The following is an 11,799-nucleotide window of genomic DNA, read 5'->3' as shown; positions in this document are numbered from 1 at the left end:
AAATGTCACTGCTGTTTCCAATTTTGATGAGTTGTTCCAGTTTTGAAGAAGTTCTTAAAGGGAGGTCCAGACAGTCTAATCCTGGCTTCCCTAGGTTTCAATTTCCTGTTTTAGAATATAGAGAATGACATCTGTCCAAACAGTTTAATCTTGGCAGATTTGTAGATAGGTAGAGAATCAAAGGGACCCAACTGTTTAATCTGGGCCCTGGCAAAAATAAGTGCAGATCTAGATAGGAAAATTCAAAAGAAAAATTGTGAATCCGGGTCTGCAAGTCTAAGTGCACCCAAGACAAAAAGAAGAAAAAATGTTAGGACAGTAGGCTGGGTAGGTAGCTTTGGTGTGGCAGAATCATGACTAGTGATCAATTTTGTATTCCACAATGTATTATCTCTTCTGATCATAGTTGTCAGGCAGTTCTTGCAGTTTCATGAAGGTACTCAGGCTGAAATTCTCTAACATCCCCCTTTTTCTCATTTCCCCCAAAGTCACTTACTAACATCCCCCAAGAGGTCAAGATCTGCTTGAGCCTCTCAATTTCTTCATCCCATGACATTTGCCTTTGTGAGGATCTCCTTCACTCAAGGATTGCTCACTCATCATCTGTGAGCCTTCTTTTCCCAAAAATGGCATAAGGTCTCACACCTTAGCGCCCTCTCCTCATCTCCATATTAACTTTTAACTTTATTATATAACCCCCTTTTGGTTTTCCTTTCCCCTATTAAAATCATGTATATAACACTCCCCTATGTAAATATCCCATCCCTGGCATTATAGCCATAATTCTACTAAGTCAGGGAAATCACAGTCCATCTGGGACTATTTTTAGCCCATCCGCATCATTTAGGAACTGGTTTGACATCTGGTCAGCTAGTAACCTCTCCCTTAACCTTAAAAAACCCCCAAAAAACCCATGTTTTCACATTTCCCCCTTGTAAAATTTCACCCCACCGCTGTAAAAACCCACATTCCGCCCCTAACCCAAAGTTCCTGTGCATAAATATTAAACCGCGCCTTTATTTAACCCCGTAAACCCATTTTCCTAAGTTCATAACCCATCCGCCGCGCATATTAAATTCAGAATATTCCTGCGAATATTCCCGCCCGTTAACCCCCTCTCCCGTCGCGTCCGCCGCCAGCCGTCCGATCCACAACCCCGCAGATCTATGGCTGGTAGGCATCCTCATCCCCGACGCGCCCGGCCTTTAACGTCCGGGAGTTCGGCGGTTTTGCCGCCGTACTCCCGCCACGCATTAGGCGTCGGGCTGTGGTGGAGCCCCTCCCTCCAAAACCGCCATCCCCCATAAGCGGTGCGCCATATACCGTTTACCGCCCCGCCAAGTGACGTCATCACCTACGTCACCCCCTGCACAGTCATGCCCACGTCATCACCCTGCCCAGTCACCCGATGAGTCACCTGCCTACGTGGCCCCCTGCCACGTGTCCCCGCCACCGTACCTGCCACGTCATCGATCGTACATGATGACATCATGCTGACGTCATCCCGCCATGTTGCCATGCTGACGTCATGCTGACGTCACCCGCCGTACAATGCTGACGTCATCAACACTTTTTTGGGCGCAGAGGCACAAAAATCGCACTTCGGAGCCTCGGAATCGAATTCTGAGGCAGTTTTTGATGAGCGATTTGCGGCTAATCGCTCATCGCAGGATTTTTTAGGCCAAAATGGAGAACCTTCAGGGAATCTTTAAGGAATCTTCGCACCATACGGCCCCAGGAAGCCCGAAAAGGCGCAGAAATGATCTGTTTTCTTCATAGAGCATGCCAGAAGGATCAGAAGACAATTTCAGAGGTACAGAGGCTGAACAGCGGCCATTAATTCATGATTAGACCCACAACACATCAGATCAGCAGCCCAGATTTTGTCAAAGAGTATCAGAGAAGGAAAAAAGTCTAAAGAGTATCAGCCGAAGATATTTTAGTGGCTCGAAGCAGCTAAGAATTAATGAGCCCATCAGGAAGTCAAATCAGGCAGCTAAAGCCCATTCCTGCACTCAAATCACAGCTTAAACTTTAAATGCAGGCAGACATCAAGGAACATGAACCCATGCATATTTATTTTAGAGGACACTACAGCAAGCCACCAAGGACCACATCGTTCACTTATTTCTGATACGGCGACCCTCAGCGCCGCTCAAGAGATTTTTTGCATTTAATTCCAAATAGAGTTAGGACAATAAATGATGTTTTATGACCTGATTAGGTCAAGATGTAATAAAAGCAGTAGATAGAAAGTTTTGCCCTATATATACCACCCTCTGTATAGTTTTAAGGGTTAGTCAATTGAGAATTTCATTGGAGACTCGCATTGTGTACCTGAGTTTTTCCATAATCAAAGATTGCTAAAAGCTCGGAGAATGAACTGTCTGTTGTTGATGAATGTTTTGAAGAGTTGAGGATGGAATTCCTGCGCTGCAGCCTGAAGCAATAAGTGCCTCTTATCTCTGTTTATGTGTTTGCCATTATCTAAATAGCAGAAAAAAGGAATAGCCTAGAACTAGTTTAAATACTCTCTATGCTCAATTTCTGCTATTTCTCTGTGTTTTCATCTCAATGAATTGGTTATGAATATGAATTCCTCCCGGCTCATATTTACCCCAATTTACCTGTGTTTGCCAATTATCTAGGGATTCTTAACTGACCCTACGTAGCGCTCTGTCATCTCCTCTGTTAAGCCGATTGGGAGATTGTTAACTACCTCTCATTGCTTGGCACCTCTTCCGTCCATAAAACCTGAAAGTTGCTTCGACCCCTGCTATCTTGCTCCATCTTCCCTCACTGTGATTAAAGAAATATAACAGCATTTCTCCTCCTTGACTCCACGCCCAATGGTTCGAGAAACTTAGACTATGCACTGCCTCTCCACCTGAAGAATCAATTTTCCCACCAAAACAAAGCAAAGAACCCCCTGAACCCAAGACCTAGCCTGAAATCCTTTCAAACAAAGTTAAATCTAAAAGAGAGAGCCCTCTCTGACTGCAGGTTGGCTAGAACCTGCAGTCCAAAGTTGGTTTGTGGTTACCTCGGCCGTATCCCTTTCTTAACCTTCAGGGACAACCTGAGTGATAACAAGTCCTTCGCATGCAACCTCACAACAGCTTCTAAAGTACCGATGGTGAGGCTAGTGGACGTTGCACCGGTTTGTGATGCATAGATCTGCAGCTCATGTAAAATTGTCTAGATGGCCCTGAATAGTTGCTGTTGTTGTTGCTCAAACTACTGTAGTACCTTCGTAGTGACATCCCACACCGTATCTCCAATGTCATTCAAATCTCCCTTTGTTAGGGTGATTGGGTCCAATGACGTCTTACTGGCCTTGGATTTCTTCTGCGACCTAGATTTTTCATGTTCTCTTGGACACTTGATACAGAACGATGCCGTCTATGGGTCTGCTCCATGCTGCCCTGTCTGCTCATCCGTTTCTTCCTCTATTTTGGGTGAGGGTGACCTCACACCTTTGTCAGATCTACGCTCTACTTCACCTATCTGTTCTTTTGCCTACTGTGTGGCATCACGCTCTTCCTGGGCCTTAGCCTCAACCTCCTTCTTTCTCTTCTCAGCCAACTACACCATTTTGAGCTTGGCCTCCTCCTTTTTGCACTGCACGATGGAATTGCTCGATCCCACCACTGAGTCTAAGGTAGTGCACCACTCTACTAGCCATCGATCAAGAATGACATCAATCACATCATTAGTTGCCAAGTAAGGCAAGTCATGCCACTTCTGCCCATGGTCCTTCCATGCCTTGATCGATACACACAGAAAGTCTGCCTTGAACTCCATGTACTCCTGTAGTTTGGCAAACACAGTAGGCGACAATCATGGCTTGTAGTTGATAGCCATGCATATATTCATTTCCATCAAGATCCAAAATATCTTGCTATCCTTAATGCACTTAGCATCCTTGGTCGCCTATAGCGAAGCATACCTCACTGCTTCTAGCAGGTCTAGTGCCACTTAGGGGAATTGACTGTCCTCAGGTAGCTCCCAGGTTACCAGCACAATAGACAGCAAGAGCCACACATAGTGGAAGGTCTTGCTGAGCTCTTGTCCTTCGTAGAAGTTCACGAGGAAGTCATTATAGAGATAGCACCCCCAATTGAGCTGAACTCCTTTTGTGCATTGGGTTGCTAGAGCGACGATGGGCGCCAACATTTCATCTACGCGATACTTTCGCATAACTTTCCCTGCCAAAATCTACGTGGACACCTTGACCGCATGATCGAAGATACTCGAGATGGCATAGCCTCGTGGCTTCTTCATGAACTTGAATTTCTCTATCGTGGCCTCTGTGAGGGCATGCTCACCACCTTTTCCACCAAACATCATGGCCAGATTTTCCACGGTATAGGGTAGCCGCGTGATCCTATGGATCAACCTGTTGGTGATGGGTATCGACTCCTCCAGCCACAGAAACCCATCGTGTACCAAGAATAGCAGCTGCTTGATTACCAATACTATAATGGGTGTGTGATTGTAGTGCGAGACCCATAGCAGGTTGAACAGACCTACCTTGTCTACACCCCTAAGCCACTTCCATGGTTCCAATGCAGTCATCTCGGTGGTTGTATGAACAATGCAGTGCATTATATGTTTTGTCACCAAGTGAATGAACTTCTTAGTGTCAGCTAAGTCCCAATCTTCCAATTTCAACAACGGAACCCTCCCCAAGAGCAGTCCTTCAAAGACAATCTCGTGCAACAATAGACGTATGTGCAAGGTGACCTTGCTTTCGTCAATGTCTTTCAGTACCTTGGTCTTGCCCTTGCGTGGAGGGACGCATTCGGGCAACTTAGTAATAGGTTCAGAATCCTCGACTTCAACATCCTCCACTTCCACCCCCAAATCCTCATCATCCATCAGGATGTCCTCAATCTCTTCCTCCTCTGGCTCCAAGTTAATAGTTTTTCCCTTTTCCTATGCAGTAGGCTTGTCCATCCGTGGGTTTCTTCTAGGTGACATGCACACAGGTGTCACAGCCTGCTTGCCCTTCTTATCCTTTTCACTCTCCTTGGTCGGGGTAGGCTTTGCTCTAAACGTCTGTGGTGACTTCAGGACTTCAGCTAGTAGCTCTGCAACTTTCAGACCAGCTCCTTCTACCTCTATAATAACCTCCAGCACAGCTCCGTTAGCTGTCATTGCCTCGACGTCCATAGCTTCTAATCATGGGATAAAGTCATGGATGAAATTGTGGTCAAACTCTGGAAATCGATCAAATGTTGGGTAGTCAAGTAATTCTTCGAATAATGCGTGGAGCATGCACTTCTGAGAGCTTGCCAACTCAATGCTCAAAATGCCAAGTTTATTTTGTTGCACCTCCACATGTAATTTATAGGCCATTTTGAATTCAAATCCAACCGTCCCCCCAAATTTGGTTCATTAATGCTAGATTTGCAACATATTTTCAAGGATCTTACCCATAAATTTTGTCTTAAATGTTTGTCGCCTGCTCCATTTGGCCGCATTCTCATCGTCAAATCATGAATAGTGACTTTAATGGTCACTTTCCAGCTGACCTGTGTGGTTTTTCCCTAGGTAGCGCAACCCTCTTCGCACTATTGCAGACCCTGTGAAATCTCATTGTTCCATGCAATCCCTTGATCGTGAAGTGTCCAAACCTGGGTAGTGTAGTTTATAGTCCCGCGCCTCCTTTCAGCTGCCTGGAGTGCTAAGACTATGCTACCTTCATATAGTGATTGGCTTCAATCAATTGCCATTTACCTTTCCTGGGAATGGATATCCATTCAATTTAACCAATCGAACTGCTCCACCATCGGTAATCTCCTTAATGACATAGGGCCCTAGTCAGTGCATCCTGAATTTCCCTGGAAATTTATCAAACTTGTTGTCATATAACAAAACCAGACCATTTACCTTAAATGTGTGCAGTTTAATGTGCTAATCATGCCATGATTTTTCGCTCTGCTTCTGGACCTATTGGTGAAATCCATCCAGAAACCTTTCTTCCTCGAGCTCAGCAAGCTACGCGAGCCTCTCTTCCAGGGTTCCACGATCCATCATACCCGTGAGTGCCGCTATGCGCAGACTAGGCACAATGTATTCCATTGGCATCACTACTTCAACACCATATACAAGCCTAAAGGGTGTCTGTCTAGTCAACTTTTTGCATGTCATTCGATAGGTCCATAGTACTGCGGGTATGTGCAGGTCCCAATCACTTTGCTAAGCATTCAAACCTTGGTCAATGCATTCTCCAGTACCTTATTGAATGCTTCCACCGTCCCATTAGCTTGTGGGTGATAAGGCGTGCTTTTTTGGTGATATACCTGAAATTCCTCTGTCAGCGCGCTGATCATTTCGTTCAAAAAGTGTGTACCGCGATCGCTCATCAAAATCTTTGGACACCCAAATAGCATCACTACATACTCAAAGAGAAACTTCACAGCAGTCACACCTGTGTAGTCCTTCACAGGTTGTGCCTCCGCCCATCGAGTCAAATACTTAGTCACGGTGATAATGTACCACACACTCGTCTTCTTTCCTTGAGGCTGAATGGGTCCCACAAAATCTATTGCCCATTTCTCGAAAGGTTGTAACATCATCTACGGGTTCGGAGGAAACTCATCTCTTCGCGATGGCCTACGAGTCCTTTGACACACGTCACACGCCCTGCAGTAAGCCTTTGAATCCTGATGGAGGGTTGGCCACCACAACCCTGCACATAAAATCTTCTGCGCGGATGCCCTTCCTGCATAATGGCTTCCCACGGCACCCCCATGAGCATCCGCAAGGATACTACTTCTTTCAAACTATTTTACATATCGTCACAATACTTCATTAGACCCCATTTTGTACATATGTACAACAATGACAGATAAGTCTGCCACACGCACCACTAACTCCTTTTTCTTCTAGGTGGTGTAGCCTTCCGGGGCAGTTCCAATCATTAGGAAGTGTATGATGTATTCAAAATGACCATCTGCAATGCACACTACAAATAGTTGTGCATCAGGTAATACTTCCTCCAAATTAGTGGGCTCTTCCCCTATTTCCATGCATGACAGATGGTCTGGCCCTGCGTTCAGTCATCTAGGCTTCACAATAACTTCAAAATCATACTCCTGGAACATTAACAACCACCTGCAGTTTATCCTTCCCAACATAGGCTTATTGACCATGTATTTCAACACAAAATGATCCATATACAACTTAAAATGTGCACCCAGCAAATAGTGTCTAAATTTGTGGAGCGCATATACCATGGCTAGTCCTTCGTGCTTGGTGATGGAATAGTTCCTCTCAGCCTTAGAGAGCCTCCTGCTTGTAAATGTTATAGGATGGTCCAATTCTCCATCGCTAGCCTGTGTCAGTATTGTTCCCATTGCTATACATGACACGTCTACATGCACATGAAATTCCTTCTTCCAATCCAGGAAGACTAAAATCGGTGCGGTGAACATTTTTCATTTCAGCACATCCAAGCTTTTCTGACAGTCCTCATTCCAACAGAACGTGACATCCTTTTTCAACAACTTCTCCAAAGGCATGGTGACTTGGGCATAGCCCTTAATAAACTTCCTGTAGTGGCCAGTATGTCCCAATATTGTGCGCAAACTATTTCACACTCCTCAGTGCCTCCAAGTTAATTATCACTACGATCTTCACGGGATCTACCATCAATCCCTGTCTACATATCACATGACCCAGCAGAGTCCCAAAATGGACACAAAAGAAACATTTCTTCAAATTGAGCGTAATCTGGTACCTTCGACATGTATCTAGCATTAAGCGCAAACTTGCCACATGGCATTTTACCAACCCAACCACAATCCAGTCATCAAAGTACACCTCTAGAAACTTATGAATGAAGTCTTTGAATGTAGCAATGACTATGCATGAGAAAATTGTGGGTTTATTCTTTAATCTGAAAGGCATTACGGTGTATTGAAAGCATCCCCATTTAGTCGCGAAGGTTGTCTTGCTTCTATCTTCAGGCTTGATTTTGATCTCATGGTACCCAGAGAACCCATCAGTGAAGAAGTATGCTTCTTGGCCACCTACATTATCCAATACCTCATCAGTGAAGGAGTACGCTTCCTGGCCACTTACATTATCTAATATCTCATTAGTGAATGGAGTCAGGAAAGGATTGTGCATGCAAGCATCATTCAACTTCTTAAGATCTACGCATATCCTTATTTCATCCTTCTGCTCCTTTTCCTATACCACCATTGGGCTCAGCCAATCAAATTCCTCTATGGGCTCATTGATGCCTAACGCAAGCATCTTATCTAACTCTAAGTGGACCTTCTCCTTATACTTTAGATAGAGACGGTAAGGCATTTGCTTAACTGGCTTCATGTCGGGTTTTAACGTGATCTTCATAATGCCCAAGTCTCCTATTATCCCTTTTAACTCTGTAAACTTGGTAGGGAACAAATCCTGGTATTCGCAGAGCAATTCGGTGACCTTATCTATCATCACATCATCACAGTAATCTCCAATCTTCGCGAATTTGGGCTCTGCTTCCATGCCAATATTTAATTGTTTAGCTTTCAGTGGCACGGTTATATCAGGATTCTCGATCTGCAGTCCCTCAACCTCACAGTGACCCTCAATTTCAGGGATATCAATCTTTCGGGGGTCCTCATCTTCTTCTTCAACAGTCACATTATAGCATTTCATTGTGTGGCTCAACTGAGTAGTCCAATCAGGTTGAATTAGATCCAAAGGATCCTGCGGTATCCTAAAGATCGTTGCTTTAACTTCTTGTAATGCTTAGTCAATACAGTCAAACCTGTCCTCAAAGTTGAATGTCATTATGAACCCTTTGCACAAAATATCCCATTCTCTTGTGCCATGGTAGAGCTCTGTCTCCAAGTACCAATTCATTGGGATGACATCGAAGGTGTGACAAAACAAGTACACCCGTTCAGGTTGGGGCTTCGCTCCATAGTCCTTAGCCCATTTGGCTAAGTGTTTGCATGGATCATCCTTCCCATGATACTTGTCTGTCACTCATACCTTCAGCTTCCCAAAGCATGCTCTCATCATCCTCCTATACTCGTGCCAATCATCAAAACTACCTTTGTGCATACCCAGCCATCTTGCGGGCATAGTGCGCAGTGCCCAGTCCAAATCCTGGAAGCGCTACTTCTCTAGTACTTGCCTCTCAAATGCATCCAAAAAGATATCCACTTCATTCAAGCCATCATAAGTGGGCATATTTCTTACCTATGATGACACAAAGCACAGCGACTGGGTCATCATGTTACAACTCAGCGTAATTACCTCATGTAGCTATTTTGCCAGTGCTCTAATTCTTCGTCCGAGTCTGAGGTGTAGGAACTCTCGCAATCCCATGTAATTCATCCATCCACTGTCGAATTCACCCAATCCTATTTTCGGTGTTGTTAACTTATACATGCAGTCCAAATCGTCATTGCCTTTGTAATCGTGGATTGGTTCAGTATAGGACGATCCTTCTGCAGGATCTAGGGGTACTATTACGTGAAGCGATTTCTTTTCAAATATCATATTTCACTTCTTTAGGTTGGTTACCCCATTCATCTCAGTAGCCGAATCAATGCTAAGGAGCACAGGGTAGGGGTTGCTGTCATCCACAATTTCTATTACTTCAAAATCAGCCAATGCACTTGCCCCTTCAATATCTACAGTTACTTGTTGCAACTGTCCCATGGGGATGATCTTCTATTGATTTTCCATCCTTAACTGAATCAGAGACCATTGTAGCGCGGGTCTCCCCATCTGCTCCCAAGTCTGCTTCGAGAAAACGTTTGCATCTGACCCCAGATCTAGAATAACCTGATCCAATTCATATTCTCCTATATGCACGGTGAGTCTCATCTCACGCCCTGTCCTTGCCTTATGCTTACCAATCTTCCATACCATGCGTGGTTCACTTGGAGTGGTTCTGACACATCTATTTATAATTTCCTGTAACCCCTTCACAGCGTTTCTATCATGCAGCAGCTTCATGCAGGTCTCTAAAAAGGTCGTAAGCATAGAAGGGTCCATTTCTTGAATGGTTTATCTATTGAAAATAATACTGAGAGGGGGGGGGGGTGAATCAGTATTATTAAGTCAAATATTCCTTTTTTCAAAATGAAATGATATACGCTACTTCTGTTAATTAAACTCGCGTATATACACAATTATGCAGAAGGAAACCCGCGTATGCAAACTTTTAATTTACTTTATCTTTCTGATGTTGATTGTTAATCTGTGATTCAGAAGCAAATAACCAGTAACCAGAAACAGTAAAACAGAGTAGAAAGACAATCGCACACAAGAACACAAGATATAAGGTGGAAACCCAATGTGGGTGAAAACCACCTGCTTCAATTCGTCTCTATCTTTCTCTTTAATTAGAAACTTCTTTTTACAATTGTACTAGTGCATGCTGCAACCTGTAGAGAGCTACAACCCTCTCTCATTTTCCAGCTTCTTCTGGAAGGGAGCTCCAACCCCCTTAGTTCTTGTACTAGCTTGAGATACTAGTACGCAGGCTTCTACCTGCAGAAGGCTGCAACCTTCTCTTTGCTTTCAGGGACCTCGTTTCATTAATTTTCAGACTGGATCCACAGATAGCATCAATCAAACATCAAGTATTTATGCATCAACCAAACTCCTTTTCACCAATCAAAACTGAATCAAACAAACACTTCTCTGACCGCATGCATATGTGTCTTCGGCAAGGTGAACCTGCGTCTACAACATTTCCTTCATTCTGAGCACCTGAAATGAGATCTGACACCAAAGTGAGTTGCCATCAAGGACAACACATATACCATAGGGCCACACCTGTGCCAAAATGCCAACATTATCCTGGCTCCCTGAGTTAGAGGCCTCAACAAAGCTTTTCTTTGCTTCCATGAATGTTTCACGTGCACACTCCAAATCAAATTCAGCCTCCTTCTCTAGAACTTTGCAAACCCATGCACTATCTTCAGGCTATTTCCCCTTATCGTCGCTCGTTGAAATTCCACTTCGGAGCACTATATTCACATTCGGATCTTCTTCGTGAGGCTCAGCCCTCATCATTTGCAACTTCTGAGTCGGCTGCAGAGGTAGCACCCCTTTGTCACATATCCTTGCTATCAGTGTAGGACAGTCCTCAGTCTCATGATTAAATAGAGTGCAGTATTTGCATGACGGACATGTTGGGTTAGTGCATTTGCGGGCATAGTGTCCTGGTCCTCCACAATTGTAACATACCAACTGTCCTCAACCTCTTCCAGGTCGTCCTCCACCTCGACCTCATATGCACCCATGAAATCCTATCCATGCCATCCCAGTGCCCTGGTCATGAGGCCATATTTTTTCCTGAACTCTAAAGGTAGGTGTTCTATCCATCATAAATTCATAACCTCGGAAATTACACTCATCATGCCCTACAGACCCACAGAAGTTTTAGAACAGTTGTTGCGGCATTTGTACAAACTTCTGTAGCAAATGAAAATTATCAATCATATGTTTCCCTGCTACCTGACATATAGTGCACCACAACACAGGCCCCATGCTCGACCCTGCTTGAGCTTCCAACCTCAAAGGCAATGGTCCTCCTACAATATTGTTCGCACCCCTGGCCTTTACATTTCAGGCACCATATCTCTTTGCGCGCCTCGGGCCGAACTATTTTGTCCTGCTTCAGACTTTGAATTTCGAGGCAATGATTTTGCAACTACACATGGATCTGTTGAACCCCCAGATTCAGATCTTGCATTGGTGTTTCATGTAGTATTATTGCAATCTTCAAGGCCTCTGCCTAAGTCGTAATCTTCTATTGTGACAGCA

Source organism: Pinus tabuliformis, chromosome 7 (genome assembly GCF_031772625.1).
Source record: "Pinus tabuliformis cultivar Carrire ecotype Pingquan chromosome 7, CPIR1, whole genome shotgun sequence".
Taxonomy (NCBI): domain Eukaryota; kingdom Viridiplantae; phylum Streptophyta; class Pinopsida; order Pinales; family Pinaceae; genus Pinus; species Pinus tabuliformis.
Note: the sequence above shows the minus strand (reverse complement) of the source record.